Source organism: Mus musculus, chromosome 14 (genome assembly GCF_000001635.26).
Source record: "Mus musculus strain C57BL/6J chromosome 14, GRCm38.p6 C57BL/6J".
In the NCBI taxonomy this organism is placed as follows: domain Eukaryota; kingdom Metazoa; phylum Chordata; class Mammalia; order Rodentia; family Muridae; genus Mus; species Mus musculus.
Window position 1 is genome coordinate 79,499,800 of NC_000080.6, and position 16,612 is coordinate 79,516,411.

Sequence of the window (16,612 nt, forward strand, 5' to 3'; positions counted from 1 at the left end):
CTCCCATGTAAATAATAACTAATTTAAAAAAAATCAGAATATTTTCCAGGGTTTAAAATTTGAGGTCTTCTATCAAAAGGGCAAAGATTCTGGCTTGATAACGGGCTTCTTAAGTCCTGGGTTACTTTTCCTAACCACGTGGCCACAGCCAAGTCAGTCGTGTATTTATTGAGTTAGGTTTTGTGTGTGTGCAGCACAGCAGAGGGCGAGTCATACTTTTTGAGCAAGTAGGTAATATCACATATGTGTGTTGCTTGACTGGGTATTCACATTTGGGTCAACTCAGTTGGGAGTAGATACATATTCTAGGGTGACTAGGCCCTTTCTCTATGAGATACTCATATTTCAGTAGTGACAAAGGTGCTTTCAGCAACAAGAAAAGTCATACGAGCTGGGTGTGGTGGCATATAACTTAATCCCAGAACTCAGGAGGCAGAGGCAAGCCCACCAGCCTGGGCTACATATGGAGTTGCCGGACATCGAGGGCTACATAGAGATAGGCAGTGGGGGAGTTTCGGGGGAGGAGGGGGAGAAGAGCAGAGGAGAGAATAAAGGGATGAAGGGGGCACACGTGTGACTTGGAGCCTCTGCTGGGTAAGGTTTGGTTATTTCATGGCCAGTGCAAGTCACTACACTGATCCTGTATTACTACATGATGAAGTTGAGTCCTTCTTGCTTGGACTGTCACCCAGGGTGGCCTTGAACTTGAGGCAGTATTCTTGCTTCAGTGTTGGGATTATAAACCTGAGCCACCACACCCTGCTTACACTTGTACTTCTGAATTAGAAGGCAGGCAAAGTCATATTGCATACAGAGAAAAAAACGAATAAACTGGTAGCTGCCACCACACCAATGTACAACGAGAAATAAAGACTTAACTATGACCATCTAACAGAAAAACTCCCTAGGCAGTGGGAACAGCTTGTTCAAAGACTCAAGTCAGAAGAATGCCTGGTGTGTTCATGAGACAGCAAGGAGAGACCAGGGAACAGCAGGAAGCAGTAAGATAAGATCTTAGCGGCATGTTGGCCTGTGTCTTTCAGTCTGGTCAGCATCTAATAAGGACTTTAATTTTGTGTTCGAGGAGGAACTGTGGAACGATTTTGATGCCCAAGAGTGGGATGATCTGACTTATCTTTTATCTGCATTACACTGACTGTTCTTTTGAGAATAGATTAAGGAAGGAAGCAGAGCTGAAGGAATTGGTAATTGGACCAAATGAGATGGCCACAGCCTTATACAATCTGGAAAAGATAAGCACCTTTCCACTGCTGTTTGTTTTTTTTTTTTTTGTTGTTGTTGTTTTTGTTTTTTTCTGTTTTTTTTTTTTCGAGACAGGGTTTCTCTGTGTAGCCCTGGCTGTCCTGGAACTCACTCTGTAGACCAGGCTGGCTCGAACTCAGAAATCCACCTGCCTCTGCCTCCCGAGTGCTGGGATTAAAGGCGTGCGCCACCATGCCCGGCTCTCCACTGCTGTCCTTAAGGACACCACAATCTACCTCAAAGCTGAAAATGGTGAATCCTCTCCTAAGTAATGCATGGCAAATCCTCTCCCAAATCGAGATCCTACCAGGAACACTCTTAAGGGAAGAAGAATTCAGTGCTGTATTCAAAGTTGTTGCTGAAGCACAGCTGAATCCTAGATGTTCGGAAGCTAAAGAGCCTCTCCTTCAACAGTAGTGTTTTCATGTTCAGTCTTTGTGGGGGTAAAGGAGACTCTGGCACAGGAGATGGCATGGCCATGGCTTCCTGCAGATGAGCTGCTGAGAGAAGATGGTTCTTCTGGCTACATTTCATACCTTATCTTTCCTCCTTCCTTTACTTTTGATATTACCTCTTGTCTACCCTTTTATACTAAATCTTTTCCTTGATATTTGCCTTAGTCAGTGTTCTCTTGCTGTGAACAGACACCATGACCATAGCAACTCTTAAAAGGACAGCATTTACCCAGGGCTGGCTTACCGTTTCCGTTTAGTCCATTATTGTCATGGCAGGTGACATGCAGGTATGTGGCACACAGGCAAACATAGTGCTGGAGAGGTAGCTAAGATCTGGATCCACAGACAGCAGGGGAGAGAAACACTGGGCCTGGCTTGAGGTTTTGAAAACCCAAAGCCCATCCCCAGTGACACAATTCCCCCAGTAAAGCCACACCTCCAAGTAGTGCCACTCTCTGAGTCTATGAGGGCCATTCCCGATCTAACCATCACAGTATTCGGATTTGCAGTCAGCTTCCCCAATGAGTCCTAAGACCCTGTCCCCTGAGCTTTTGTCATTCAGGTCCAGGCCATTCACTGTACATCTCCTAGAGCTTTTCATGGGCAACACTAAGAAACCAGCTTTCTCTCTGTTCTTCTAGTCCCAAGTTCTCTAAATTTATAACTTTCTAGAGTTCTTGCTCTATTATCTGCAAAAGGGGGGAGGAGGTATCTGCTCTTTATGAAACATTAACAGCATTATGAAACATCATAAGTGAAGCCTAGGTTAAGCATCTTTTTTGAATATTCCTATATTATTTGTGTGTGTGTGGTATATGCGTATTAGTAAGCGTGTGAGTGCTGCTGCCCATGTGTGCCCATGTGGAGGCCAAAGGTCAGTAATTACATCATTTCTCCTTTCCTTTTCCTCCCCCAGCCTTTTCATGTACTACTTCTCTCTCTAAAATTTATTACTTCTTTTCTTTTAATTGAACACACACTCTGTTTTTCTCTCTTTTGTGAATTCTTAAGTACACTCGGCTCCATCCATATGTTACTTGTATATATGTGATTTCAGGGCTGACCACTGGATACCCAATTGGATAACCAATTGGGAGGCTCTTCTCTAGGGAAAACTGTTTCTCCCACTCTCAGTATTCGTTGGTTGTCTGTCTGTCTAGGTTTGGGGTCCTGTGAAAATTTTTCCATCCATTGTCGAATGACTACTAGTGGTGTTCTTGTTCCAGTCTTGTTTAAGTGGGCAGTGTTGTTGAGACTTCATGGGTATAGCTTCCTTGACACTTCTAGGAGCTACAACCTCATAGAAATCTGCCTGTTTTCCTGACTCTTAGAGTAATATTTCTGTCCCCATCCCTCAAGGTTATCTGAGCCTTAGGTGTGGGAATTGTGCTGTGTCAGTTGGGCCTGCGTACTACATGGCTACTTATTCTTTGCATTTTGATTGGTTGTGCTTTTCTGTAATAATCTCTGCCTGTGGCTTAGAGAAGTTTCCTTGGTGATGGGTGAGGACAACACTTATTTGAAGGTATAAAGATCACTATTTGGGATGCAGTTAGGTGTTATACTTACTGGCTTAGTGAAGTGGTGGGTGTAGGTTCTCCAAGATCAACGATCTTACCAGCTCTGGGTAGTTGGCTAGGTTTGCTGTACCAAGCTTGATTTCCTTCTTGTTGAGCAAAAAGACCTTAAGACCAGTTAGAGAGCTGTTGGTTACTGCTAAGATATATGTCCCACGATTGTACCCTTATGGTTAGGGTGCCATGCTAGTCATTGTAGTTCCTACTTTTATTTTTTTAAGACAAAGTCTCTCACTGAACCTGGAATTTGTGACTTTGGCTGTTGTCTTAGTTTTGTTTCCTGCTGCTGTGATAAAATACCTGGATAGAAGCACCTTACTGAAAAAAAAGTTTCATTTAGTTCACAATCTCAGGTTCCCATCTGTATGCGGTACTTTTCTATTGTACCACATGCCATGACCAAGGCAACATAATAAGGAAGAAAGAGTTTATTTTGGCTGACAGGTCCAGAGGGACATGTCTATGGTAGCCGAGCAGAGGCTTGGCAGCTAGCCCGGGCATGGTGTCTGGGGCAGAATCCTGAGAGCTTGCATTCTTTGCTGTAAGCATAAAGCAGAGAATGCAAACATGAAATGGCACGAATCTTTAAACTCTTAAAACCCACTTCCAGTGATAGATATACTCTCTCCCAGCAAGGCCTAAGCCTCCCCACACAGCACTACAAACAAGGCCAAGTGTTCAAATGCATGAACCTATGGGACACATTCTCACTGAAACCACACCACAGGTCTTCATGGCCAGGAAGTGAAGGCAGCAGGAACTTGAAGCAGCTAATCATATTGTAGCCACTGTTACAGCAGAGAGCAGTAAAGTCACATGCTGCCCGCTGCCTGCTGAGCTTGCTCTCTCTATTCCTGTACTGTTCAGGGTCCTCTGCCTAGGGAAAGGAGCCATCCATCCACAGTGGTTGGCTTTTCTCAACTCTTGTTCTAATCAAGAAAAATCTCTTAAAGATATCCCAGAGGTTTGCTTCTCTGATAATTCCCAGCAGTGTTGGCAGTTAAAGCTACGCACCAGAGCTCTAAGTGTCCAGTGCGCCTCTGGCAGCTCCCTGTCTCTCCCTTCCACACCTCAGTGCTAGGGTTACAGCTGTGTTCTGTGGTACCCAGCTTTTTCTGTCGATGCTGGGAATTTGAACTGAGTTCCTTGTGCCACAGGCATTTTTTCCCACTGAATTATCTCCTCAGGCCAAATATTTCTTTGCCTAAAACTTTGACAAGCCTATTTCTCAATTTGTGGGGGCTGTGTCCATTTAGGCTTGAAAGGGCCATGAGGACAAAAATAATGGGAATGAGCACTTTTGGGTCATCTGTCGTGGGTATTCGTTTCAACTTAAACAGAAGTTACCTGAGAACAGTGTGTATTATGTGGAAGGGGAAAAAACTTGTTGTTGAGTCAATATCTAGTTCAACTTATGATTCATTTAGCAAATATTTGTTAAGCAACTATGCTGATGTAGAAATACCATTAGACTAAAAGAAATAGCCATCAAGACATGGACACAATTGATGTAAAATAGAGCGCTCTTCAGTTGTTTCAGCAAAGTAGGCAGCAAGAGCTCTAGAGGAAAACTACTACATTTGGGGTCTAATAGCAGCACTTGAGAGGCAGGGATGAGAGAGAAGAGTTCAAGAGCCTCACTGAATAGTGAGTTTGAGACTGTCCTGGGCAGCGTAGGACCTTATTTGAAAAGGACACACCCAGAGTGAGTCCTCTAGTGCTTTGTGTGTCGTGGTGTGTAAGTGTATGAGCGAACGCATGTGTGCTTCATGCTTCTGTTAGACCCTCTACACAGTGTTGTTGGAACATGAGAAAAAAGGTAATGAAAATGATGAGAGAAGATCTCACAGGAGATTTATTAAGAATGGTTTAAGAAAGGTGAGGTGACAAATGTGATGTGTTCTCAGCTGGTATGTTCAGAAAATCTAGATTATAGGCGATTAAAGATGAGGTTGCAATAGGGTAAAGCAAGGTCAAGATGGTAAGACATGGATTGAAATGTCTTCAATAGGTTCTGATAGACAAGTCTTTAAAATTATTTTATTTCATTATTTTATGTGTGGGGGGTATTTTGCTTGCATGTATGTTTGGATCCTCTGGAGCTAGAGTTAAGAGACAGTTGTGGGCTACCATGTGGGTGCTGGGAATCGAACCTACATACTCTAGAAGTACAGCTAGGGCTCTTAATCACCTTTCCTGCCACAAATAGTTTCTGATAGTTGGTTTGAAATTTGAAGATCAAAATGGACCCTTACATGTTGGGCCAGGGCTAAGGTAGCCCTCTGTAGGTTGTTGGTTTTGTTGTTTTGGGTTTTTTTTTTCCCTCTTTATTTGGTTTGTTTCCTTTTGAGACAGGGTCTCGCTGTGTAGGTCTGGAACTTACTGTGTACACCAGGCTGGCTGGGAACTCACATAGGCCTGCCTCTGTTAGGATTAAAGTGTACATTACCATTCCTGGCACCTCTTTTGTTTTCAGTGGAAATCAATTTAATAGGTCAGAGAATTTATGAGAAATTCCTTAATATACATTATTCTTGAATTGAGAAATCAGATATTGATAGAAGCTATAGGCATATATGTTAGAAACGAGCATGGGTTAATTTATATAAATTATAGTAGCATCTTCTTTATTTCTTTTAGATGCTGTCTGATCAGCATAGGTTAAACCTGTGTCCTCCGACTGCGTTATGACTCCTCATGCTTTGTGTGGTTATGTTACTTAGTCCATACCACCAGCAGTGCTTGAACAGGTTTTTTTTTTTAATCAGTGTAATTTTTCTTCAAGAAATCTCATATAAGTGGAATCATACTGTATATAGGCTTTTAATACAAGTTTCTTTCAGTAAAATGCTCTGAGCATCATCTAATTGTATATAATGGTAACTCCTTTCTGTTGCTGAGGTTGGATTATGTGCTAGTGTTTTATCCTCCGATTTTGTTAACGTGTGTGCCTTGGCACCATCATAAGGAATTTAAGTGAATTATTTTGTGAAACAGGGATGGTCTCTGCACCTTTTAGAGAAGTTAACACAGAGGCTTAGAGCTTACATATGTAGGCCTAGAGTGGACAACTGGTTAATAGTAGAGTTGGGACTCACACTGTGGTCATCCACTCTGAAGTCAGTGTCTTAACCATTAGTCTACTGGGCAAATGGTTAATGTTAGTTTCTTGATTCTTTCTGCATGCTCTGTGTGTGTGTGCCTGTGCCGTAAGGTGGAGAGGCCAGAGGAATCAGGCGCTCTCTAGCCCTTTCACCTTATTCCCCTGAGGCGAGGTTTCTCGTGTGTTTTAGGCCAGCCCCGGAGAGTCTCCTATCTCTTCCTTGCAGTGCTGGGGCCGTAGGTGTGTGAGGCCCAGTCTCTTTTATGTCTCGGCTGGGTATCTGAACGTGTCCTCAGGCTTGATCCATAGGCTCTCCTCCCTCCCGAGCCACCTTCCCTTAAGGTAGCCTGAGATGTGGGTAGATCTCCCTTACTGTTCCCTGCTACTCTTTGTAATTCATTATATAAGTTTCTTTCTTAAAGAGATTAAAAAAAAAAAAAGGCCCAAAGTTTCCCCTATTTTTCTGTCTAATTTTATCGAGGAACAAAGACAACAGTTGCAGGCAATAATTTTCATGTTGCTGGGTTTTAGTCTTAAGGACCCAAGGCTTCTGGAATTGAGGCTTAAATAAAAATAAAGCTGTAATTCTTAATTAGCATAAGATGCATCTCTATGAGAATTCAGGTCATGATACCATTATTCCTTAACCTCCTCTAAACAGAATCTTTGTTTTTTAGACAACAAATACCAAACAAAATTGGCAGTGGTTGAAATTACTTAAAATAAGAGGTGCGGCTTCTCCGACACTGCCTTAGGTTTAATTAAGATAGGTAGTTGTCTTGTTTTTTGTATTTAAAAGCATAGAATTTTGCCAGGCTATTACAGACTCCTAAAGTCCTAGTACTCTGAAGCTGATGCAGTTCAGGCCTAGGTTACATAATGAACTGGAAACTTAGCAGTGAGACCCTAATGAAAAAAAAGAAACAGAAAAATTTTAAGAAGAAATAAGCAAGTTTTGGTGTGAAAATGTCTCTTTTACTTTAAGCCTATTTACTTAAATATCTTGTCATAAAATTATTTCTAGACTAATAACAGCTTTTATTTTAATGCTATTTTGTTCTGCAATGCTGAGGGTTGAACATAGGCCCTCACACATGCTAGATACATTCTGTACCACTGAGCTAAGAATACAAATTTAAAAATATATATTTTATAGAGACTGGAGAGGTTGCTCTTGGAGAGACCTGGGCTTGATTCCCAGCACCCGAATGACAGCTCACAACTGACTGTAACTCTGGTTCCAGGGATTACAACACCCTCTTCTGACCTCCATGAACACCAGGTAGACAAGTGATACACATACAGGCTAACACTCCAAAGAATAAAACAAATCCAACAAATCAAAAAGAAAACCCATTTATTAGTAAAGTATAATTGGCATAATTTCATTTTTGAAGATTCTATAAAATTTACATTACTGGCTAGTGTATGAATAGCTTCCTGCCAATTATCAAAAATCTGGTGAAGAAAGGGCTAGGAAAATGGCTCAGTAGTTAGAAACAGTTGTGCAATTGTGAGGATCTGAGTTCAAATCTCCTGCACAAACACATGCACACACCATCAGTGAATGTGAGGTAAGAAGAAGAGTGCACTGATGTGTATTTATGCCGCTCACAAGTGTGACTCAGCCGCACGGTGTGGCTATCAGGACAACTTGTAGGAGTTGATTTTTCCTTATAACTTATGGGACCCAGGCACTGAACCCAGGTCATCAGGCCTGGCAGCAGCCGTTGCTTTCTAAGCCATCTTGTGGACCCTGAGACTTTTTATGTGTCTTTAGTAGGACTTTGTTCTGCAAACAGCAGCCTAAGCCTGAGGATTTAGAAAGGCCATAGAATCAAAAGACAGAACTGAAAGGAGTCTCAAAAGTCCCCAGGTTTCCATGCTGTTCCAGGCTTTAACAAGAACAGGAAATGGGACTGGGATTTAGCTCACAGGCTGAATGCTTGTTTTTAGCATGTGCAAGACCCTGGGCTCAATTCCTAGGATTGCAAAAACCCTAGGAGAAAACAGAATGCCTGGGGAAAAGGCTGGCTTGGCAAAGCACCTGCAGGGAAGCTGGAGGGCCGTGTGTACATTCACAGAACTTACAGGAAAAGTTTGGCCTGGTAGCCTGTTCGTAAATCCAGTCTTCAGAGGAACTTGGGGGGAAGGAGACAGATCTGAAGCCTAGCTGAATCTTTGGTTTAGCGGGAGACTCTGTCTCAAAAAATAAAGATGGTGGGCCCGGAGAGAAGGCTCAACAGGTACTGACTCATCCTCTAGCCCCACAGCGTTTGATCTACACCCCATTCACTGGAAGAAGAGAGCTGACCTCTCCATTGTACATAGGGCACCTGAGTGCCCACATACAGATCAATGCACATGGAAAATAAAGGGTTGATAGCACTTGCGAGGTGAGGCAGGAAGATAGTATAAAGTTACTGCATGCACAGTGGACGGTTCTTTACAATAGAAAAGCAGTTTTGTTAAACAGCACCCCTTTCTCACCCTTCTCCCCAACTCTTTAAGTAGAAAAACCTTCCCACGATTATAATCATAACAAAATAAGCCACCTTTTAAAAATACCACTTACCTTTGTTTTGGGTACAGATGTTTTGCTTGCATGTGTGTAAATAAGTGCACACAGATGGGCCCGGTGCCTACAGAGGTCAGAGAGGTGCCCGGTCTTCTGGAGCTAGAGTTTGGATAGCTGTGAGCCAGCACATGGGGCCTGGGAATGAAATCTGGGTCCTCTTCAAGAGCTGCAAATGCTCTCATCTACTGAGCCCTCTTTCCACTCCCCAAACTGTTATCTTTAACCTCACTTCTGTCTGTCTGTCTGAAGCTTCTCTCATCAGACTGTCTCCTTTTAGAACCGCATTGTGTGACTTTTCCAGGCAATTTGCTTCTGCTTTTCCTGGCTAGAGAGGACAGAGGTCGTACAAAGGAACAGTATCATCTGAGTTCAGTGCACTGAGCCAGTGAGCTTATTGGGGTTATAGGAGCATGGGTGAGACTCCAGCAGCTGAGTCACAGAGAAAGCACCCGTCCTACAGGGATGAGTCAGGATTTAGGAGAGTGCAATCGCCCGAGACCCCCAGGCAGCCCTCGACCATGGAAGGGTCTCCTCCTTCCCAGCAGATGACATGACGCCAGGGAGCTGCACCGGATCTTCTCATTCGTATGATCTTCCTGTGCTTTTCAGTCAGGGTTCTTAGGAATTTTATGAGCTCTCTTGTATCTTTAGGAGGGAATTTTTCAATCAGGAAAAAACATTTATAAAATGGACTCTATCACACATAAAACTTTTCTTAAAAATACCTATTTTTAGCCGGGCGTGGTGGCGCACGCCTTTAATCCCAGCACTCGGGAGGCAGAGGCAGGCAGATTTCTGAGTTCAAGGCCAGCCTGGTCTACAAAGTGAGTTCCAGGACAGCTAGGGCTACACAGAGAAACCCTGTCTCGAAAAACCAAAAAAAAAAAAAAAAAAAAAAAAAAAAAAAACTATTTTTATTTATTTGTACATGAGGATCTCTCCCTCCCTCCCTCTCTCTCTTCCATCCTTTCTTTTTGTTTGTTTGCCTGCACATATGTGTGTATCCCATGTGAGTGCACGAATCTCTTGGAACTGGAGTTACAGATGGTTGTGAGCTGCTATGTGCTGGGAAACAAATCCCAGTCCTTTTAAGAATAGCCAGAGCTCTGAGCCATCTCTCCATGTTCCACCCCGATTTCTTTTTCTTTTTCTTTTTCAAAAAAATCAATAGTAACCTTCATATTGCTAAAACCAGTTGCCATTTTGCTTCAGATCTCATCTGCTTTGGTCTGAGATCAGCGGTTGACGCTCACTCACCTCTTAGTCTGTGTTTACTCCTCAGACTCCATGCCGATAGGGTAGATCTTGTTTTCCTCCTCCAATTCTCTGTGGTCCTTCTCGGCCACCCTTGTAAGCTCTTTATCATTTCCCCACCTCTAAATGATGGAGTGTCCCAGGAGTCTTTAGTATATTATCTGTAACTATATGTCATGCGCATGTGCCTAGATATATGCTAGTGATCCCCAAATTGTATTACTTGTTTTTAACCTTATTTTATAACTTAAATTATGATAGAAAATTAACAACACTTCAGTACTGATTTAAAGTCAGTACATCTTATGTTACACGATGAAAGAGTAAGAGGAAAGATATTTGCTTAATGTGTGTGTGTGCACATGCATGTGTGCATGTGTGTATATATTCTTATGCAAATACATTCTTAACAAAATAGGAGTTTCTGTAAGTGGTCACTTCCTAGTGTTGTAGCTGGCATTACTGACACTCTCTGCTGCTTGTTCTGTATTCTCTTGGTCTTCAACAAGTACCCCAGCTTGTTGTGCCCTAGGGCTGAAAAGTTGATGTGGCCAGCTGAAAGTAAACTTTCTGGCTCATTTATGGAGAATAAGGTGTTTGCTAAATCGGTAGCTCCTTTTCAGGTGCCAGATATATGAATTTGCTCAAGGAGTGAAACTGCATCTGGTTAAGTTTACAATATGGTTATTGTTTCCCAAGATCATTTCCAGACGGGTGCTGAGGACGGCCTAACAACTGCAGTCTGTCTTGGTTACTGTGTATATGGCTAGGGGCTAGAACAGTGTCTGACACACACTCAGTGCTCAGGGCACATTTTTGAAGGGTGAGAATGACTAAGAGTGCCTACAGTTAGTAATTAACATTGAGCCTGGAACATGGAGAAAACAATTTATATGTATAGACCCTCCTTCTCAAAATTAAGGCAGGGTCTCTGAACCCTGGTTGGCCCAGAACTCACTGTGTGCTAGGCTGGCCTCAAACCTTTGTCTTACTGAGTGCGAAGATTACAGGGATGCACCACCACACTGCCATCTTTTTCTTATTTTAAGATAGGACAAGAGTGGGTCAGTGTTTGAGGTTGTACTGAAACAGCAGCCTTTAATGTATTTCCCTGAAGGCTCTCATAAAAATCTCAGTGATAAACAGAATTGAAAAGCCACCTGCCTGGATAGAGGATCTCTAAGGTGTGTTCAGGCTTATGATGATAAATATTTTCAATAATTGTAAACTGGTCTGTTGAGGGACTTCTTCATGCAGAGGAGACCTTTTACGTGAGGGTTGAGTGGATGTTCAGTAGACGGTTGGAATGAGGTGGTCAATCCCAGCAACACAGAGATAAGGAGGTCGAACAGAGGTGGGGGAGGATAATTCCAAACTCCAGCAGGATTCAGTAGGTCTGGACTATGTGTATGTGTGCATGTGGGCATGGATGCTTCTGTGCCTGTTTGGTATGTGTGTATGGGAGAAAAAGTGAAGGAAATGTGTGGGCAGAGAAATGGAGTTGGGTCTGGGAAAAGAAGAAAAATTGAAGTCAGGTGTCAGAAGCCTTGAGTACCATGATAAACGGTGGTGTTTTGTTTTGTTTTAAGATGGGGTAATTGGGTCATCTAGTCTAAGTACTTGCCATAAACAATTGAAGGAAGGAAAGGTTTATTTTGGTCTATGATTTCAGAAGATTCAGTTCATGGTTGCTTGGCTTCATGTGCCTGGGCAGAAGATGACAGCAGGGGTGAGGGGTGGAGGCTGCTCTTAGCTTCTTGAAAAATAGGAAGCAGAGAGAGGGGGGAAATAGGAAGAAGCCAGGCTGAAATATAGGACAGGTAGTGATCTACTTCTGCCAACTAGGGCCACCCCTCCTCCCTTTTTACCACCCCCCAGTAACACCACTCTATTGTGAATATATAAAGGGGTAGCTCCATTGATTACACCCGGACCCTCAGGATCTGTTTTTGGAAAGACAAGGTATTTCACTAACTATTGAGGTATTTCCTCCTCTAATCAAGTTGACAACATTAGTCATTATCTGAAGTTTTCTGTTAGCTAATCTCTAACTTGAAATTCCCCTACCTCAGCTTCCAGTATTGGAATTACGGATGAGCATAGCTAGCCTGGCCTTTGTTTTGATTCTTGGACTCAGAGTTGTTTCTTCTCTCTCCCCATCTCCTCTTTCCCCATTGTGAACTAAGGTCACTATCGTTGGTAGAGTTGTTTTTCAGCAAGACTGTTGGTGGTGGTAGAGCTATATATAGGGCCTCACTGAGGCAAGTCAGGAAAGCAGTCTCCTATTGAGCTGTAGCTATAATCCTTTTAGATAAAAATGATTTCAGTGGTCAGAAATAGGCAGGAGAATACCATGAGATTTTCCTTTGTACTGAGTTCCCAGCCATCGTGGGTCCTTGCCTCAAAAAGAGCTGAGGGGCTGGGGTGTAGGCTCAGTGGTTAAGAATACTTGTTGCAGGGCTGGAGAGATGGCTCAGCGGTTAAGAGCACCAACTGCTCTTTTAAAGGTCGTGAGTTCAAATCCCAGCAACCACATGATGGCTCACAACCATCCGTAATGAGATCTGATGCCCTCTTCTGGGGTGTCTGAAGACAGCTACAGGGTACTTACATATAATAATACAAAAACAAAAAACCACTTGTTGCTATTGCAGAGGACCCAGGTTTGGTTCCTAGCACCCATATGATACACATGGTACCTTGCAGTGTCCAGATACAGGGAATCTGATGTCCTCTTCTGACTATCTTGAGCGCCAGGCACAAAAGTGGTACATAGACATATACACAAACTGCTCATATGCATAAGAATATATTTTTAAAGCTGAGACAGGATGATTGGCATGGGTTTGAAACTAGCTCGGACTAAAAGATGAGTTCTAGTCAACTTGCCTAGAGTATAATCCTGACACAGAAACTGACCAGCTCTGTCTGTAGGAGTGAATTACGGATCATGTGATACATACATGTTTAACTTCATTTGAAACTGCCAGTGCCTTCTAAAGTAGATATACCAATTTCCCAACCTACCAACAATGTACAAAGGAATAGTTACAGGCTTGGGAAATGCTTAGTTGGTAAAATGCTTGCTGTGTAAACATGAAGACCTGAGGTTTAGTGCCAGTACAGGTTCTAGTACAGCGTAAGCTGGTCTTAAACATGCTAGGTGACTGAGGCTTAGAGTGCAGGTGTGGATCACCGCGTCTGATGTTCACCTTTTTGAAAGAGTAATCTTAATCTCAGGATACTATTATAATGTTCCTATGGGGTATATATGCACAATTTATTGACTTCCCAGGACGGCAGTGGCTTCAAACTTAAGTGTGTGTGTGTGCGCGCGTGTTTGTGTTGAACCCCACGTTTCACACATGCTTGCTGTATGATTTGCTGTACTAGAGGGGTACGCTTAGCCGTAAAGACTTTTATTTGTTTATTTATTTATTTATTTCAGCATTGTGGATTGAACACAGAGCATTGCACATTTGGTAGTTGTCCTACCACTGAGTGGTACCCTCTATCCTGTGTTTGTTTAAAAAAAAAAAAGAGTTTTGCCGTGTAACTAGGCTGTTTTTGAACTTGCTATGTAGCCTGGGCTTGATTTGGCCTTGTGTTCCCTTCCCTCAGCCTAAGTATTCGAGGCATGTGCCGTTGAACTCTGTTCCAAGCCCTTGGTGTATTCCTATGTGTGTGCTCACCTGCATGTGGAGGGCAGAGGTCAACACAGGTGTCATTCCTCAGGAGCCACCTACCGTGTTTTTGAGATAGGGTAGATTTGGTTAGGCCAGCTGACCAGCAAGCTCCAGGGTGTTCATTCCTCATGCTAGGCAAGCACTTGGCTATGGAGCTACATCCCAACCCAAGGTCCAGGATGTCACCTGGGTGATGGGCCTCACACTCCAGTTCTCATGCTTGGAGGTGAGTGTTTTACTGAGCTGTCTCCCCAGGTCCCTGTTTCAAGGTGTAGTTTGTTTGTTTGTTTTTGTCATTTTAAAAATAAGTGTTGCCATTTGCTTATTTTTTTAAAAAATCTTTATTTTTATTTCATATGTATGGGTTTTCCTGGGTGTATGTCTGTATACCGTAAATATGCAGTAGTGCCTGAGGAAGCCAGAAGAGGGCGTTGGATTCCTTGGCACTGGAGTTACAGACACTGAGCTGTCAAGCTGGTGCTTGGGATTGAACTCAGATCCTCTGGAAGAGCAGTCAGTGCTCTTAACCACTGAGCCATCTCTCCAGCCCCCATTGGCTTATTTATTTCATTTATTTATTTATTTATTTGTATCATCCTTTTACTTTTTCTAATTAACTTATAAAAGTCAGATTAGGTTTACATGGATATCACCCAAAATATTAGCTGTGGGAAATGAGCTTTCCAGTGAACAGTGGACTTCTTGCTATTGACTCAGAGCAGCTTGTTCCAAGGTGTATGGAGTATGAACATTCATTCAGATATTCCGTAGTCAAAATCGATTTATCCTTTTCCTTTGTGTAGTTAAAAATCAATTTATTAAGTCCTAGAGATTATCTTAGTAAAAAGAAACTTCAGTGAAATAGAATAAATAGGTTATCTTGATGAACTAGTTGTATGCTCACTGAGGGGCCAGGGTAAACAGTGGTGGTAATGTTTTGGTGGCGTGTCTGACCTGGAGGACATTGCTGTAGTGCTTTGCCCACCAGTGTTGGAGACGGGAGCCTGGTACTTAGAAGGCTTGTGAGGCAGGCAGAAAGCTTTATTCCGCAAGTGAAGCTGTGGCTCTGTCTTGGAAATGATACAGTTATGCACTATGATTGCACTGGTAACTTTTAAAAAGTATTTATCTTCCTTTCTTTCTTTCTTTCTTTCTTTCTTTCTTTCTTTCTTTCTGTTATTATTATTATTATTATTATTATTATTATTATTATTTTGGTTTTTAGAGACAGGGTTATTCTGTGTAGCCCTGACTGTCCTGGAACTCACTCTGCAGACCAGGCTGGCTTCTAACTCAGAAATCCGCCTGCCTCTGCCTCCCAAGTGCTGGGATTAAAGGCGTGAGCCACCACTGACCAGTATTTATCAACCTTTCAATTCTACTTAAAATTGTTTTGTTAAGTTGGACTGTCTAACATGAATTTTCAAAAGTTCTTTTAGCCACGTTAATTGACACTTATTTTTCCACTGAACTTTGGATTTTCTAGTGAATTTTATCTGTTTAAAGAACCTATAAGTGTGCGTCTGGCATTACAGTTTGCTGGCTTCTCCAGATTACATAGCCATATATCCCTTCATATAAGGGTTAATGAGTAGCCAGGTTGGACACACCCGTCCGTCCGTTGCTGTGGTAAGACACAGTTCGTTCTCTCCTTTCATCCCTCACGTTTTCTTTTTATAGTCGTACTTATTTGATGTGTTAATTTTACTTTCTTGTAGCTTGTCATTCTATTTTATACTGTTAATTTTCAAAGATGGCAATTAGCATGAGTTAGTGGCAATTTAAACTAGGTAGCTTTGCTCCTGGGCTCTGCCTCGCTCCTGTCCAATGCCTGGCCCCCATTTTCACCTGTGCATTTGCATGTTTGACCTAGCAGAATAATTGGGTCCACAGCAACATGGGCGTGCCTACCTTAGAAACACTTAGTTTCATGTGTGACTCATAAGCTGAGCAGACTTCCCCAATCTGCAGGAGCCATTTTAACAGCACAGAACTTGCCGGGTTGCTTTTTAGTTTCAAGCCCAGAGGACGAAACCTGAAGACAAAAGTTTAAAGGTAACTTGTGATTTTGTATGTTTGCTTCTGGCTGTTTTTGAGTCGATTAAACAGCCGAGGTTCTTACCTGTGGCAGAACATGGCTGAATGTATTCTTTAACTCTGATAAAATGCACGTAGTGAGTCACATGTCTGTGCACTTCAGAACTATGGGCAACAAAGTATTTAAATGCTGAAAAGTCCTAGCTCTTCCCCTGAAGCATCTTGTTTATTTCACTGCTTGGTATTTTCCTCTCCTCTAACTTCACATAAAGGAGAGCCCCCACCCTGCAAAGCAAACCTGATCCAGTTCTAATTAAAATAAACTTAGTTGACTCGGAGGGGCTGGCTGAGAAGTAACTCTTCAGTAGACTCATGAGATTCTGATGCTGAGAAGAAAATCAGGAACAAAGGCTTTGTTACAGTATCTTAATTAAGGCTGAAATCTTGGGTTTCAATTTAGTTTTAAGTGTTGCTCACAGGCCTGTCTATGCTTTTTTTTTTAAGTTAATGAATTATGCAAAATATTTCATTTTGAAAAGCAAAGAGGTTTAAAAACTAAGGCGAGTCCTGGTAAAGTGAATCGGTGGTAAAGGCACATTTTCAGCGAAGAGGAAGCCGGATTGGATGGATTCATTCAGGGTTTGAGGGAAGCAAAGCCT

The 16,612-nt window shown here is 42.4% G+C and overlaps 1 protein-coding gene and 1 pseudogene across 7 annotated transcripts in view; both read left to right on the plus strand.

The window, feature by feature from the left end:
* The window catches only part of Elf1 (E74-like factor 1), a 101,318-nt gene that overhangs the window by 18,626 nt on the left and 66,080 nt on the right, over positions 1 to 16,612 (plus strand). For 2 of the 7 annotated variants that reach the window (NM_001286411.1, NM_001286412.1), the window contains exon 1: positions 15,875 to 15,971. The exons of the other annotated variants lie outside the window; for them this stretch is intronic. The gene's annotated coding sequence lies outside the window, so the exon portion shown is untranslated. Of the gene's footprint in view, positions 1 to 15,874; positions 15,972 to 16,612 lie in introns of those variants that run through there. 7 annotated transcript variants of the gene reach the window in all.
* Gm9243 (predicted gene 9243) overlaps positions 1 to 16,612 on the plus strand; it is a 43,236-nt pseudogene that overhangs the window by 13,135 nt on the left and 13,489 nt on the right.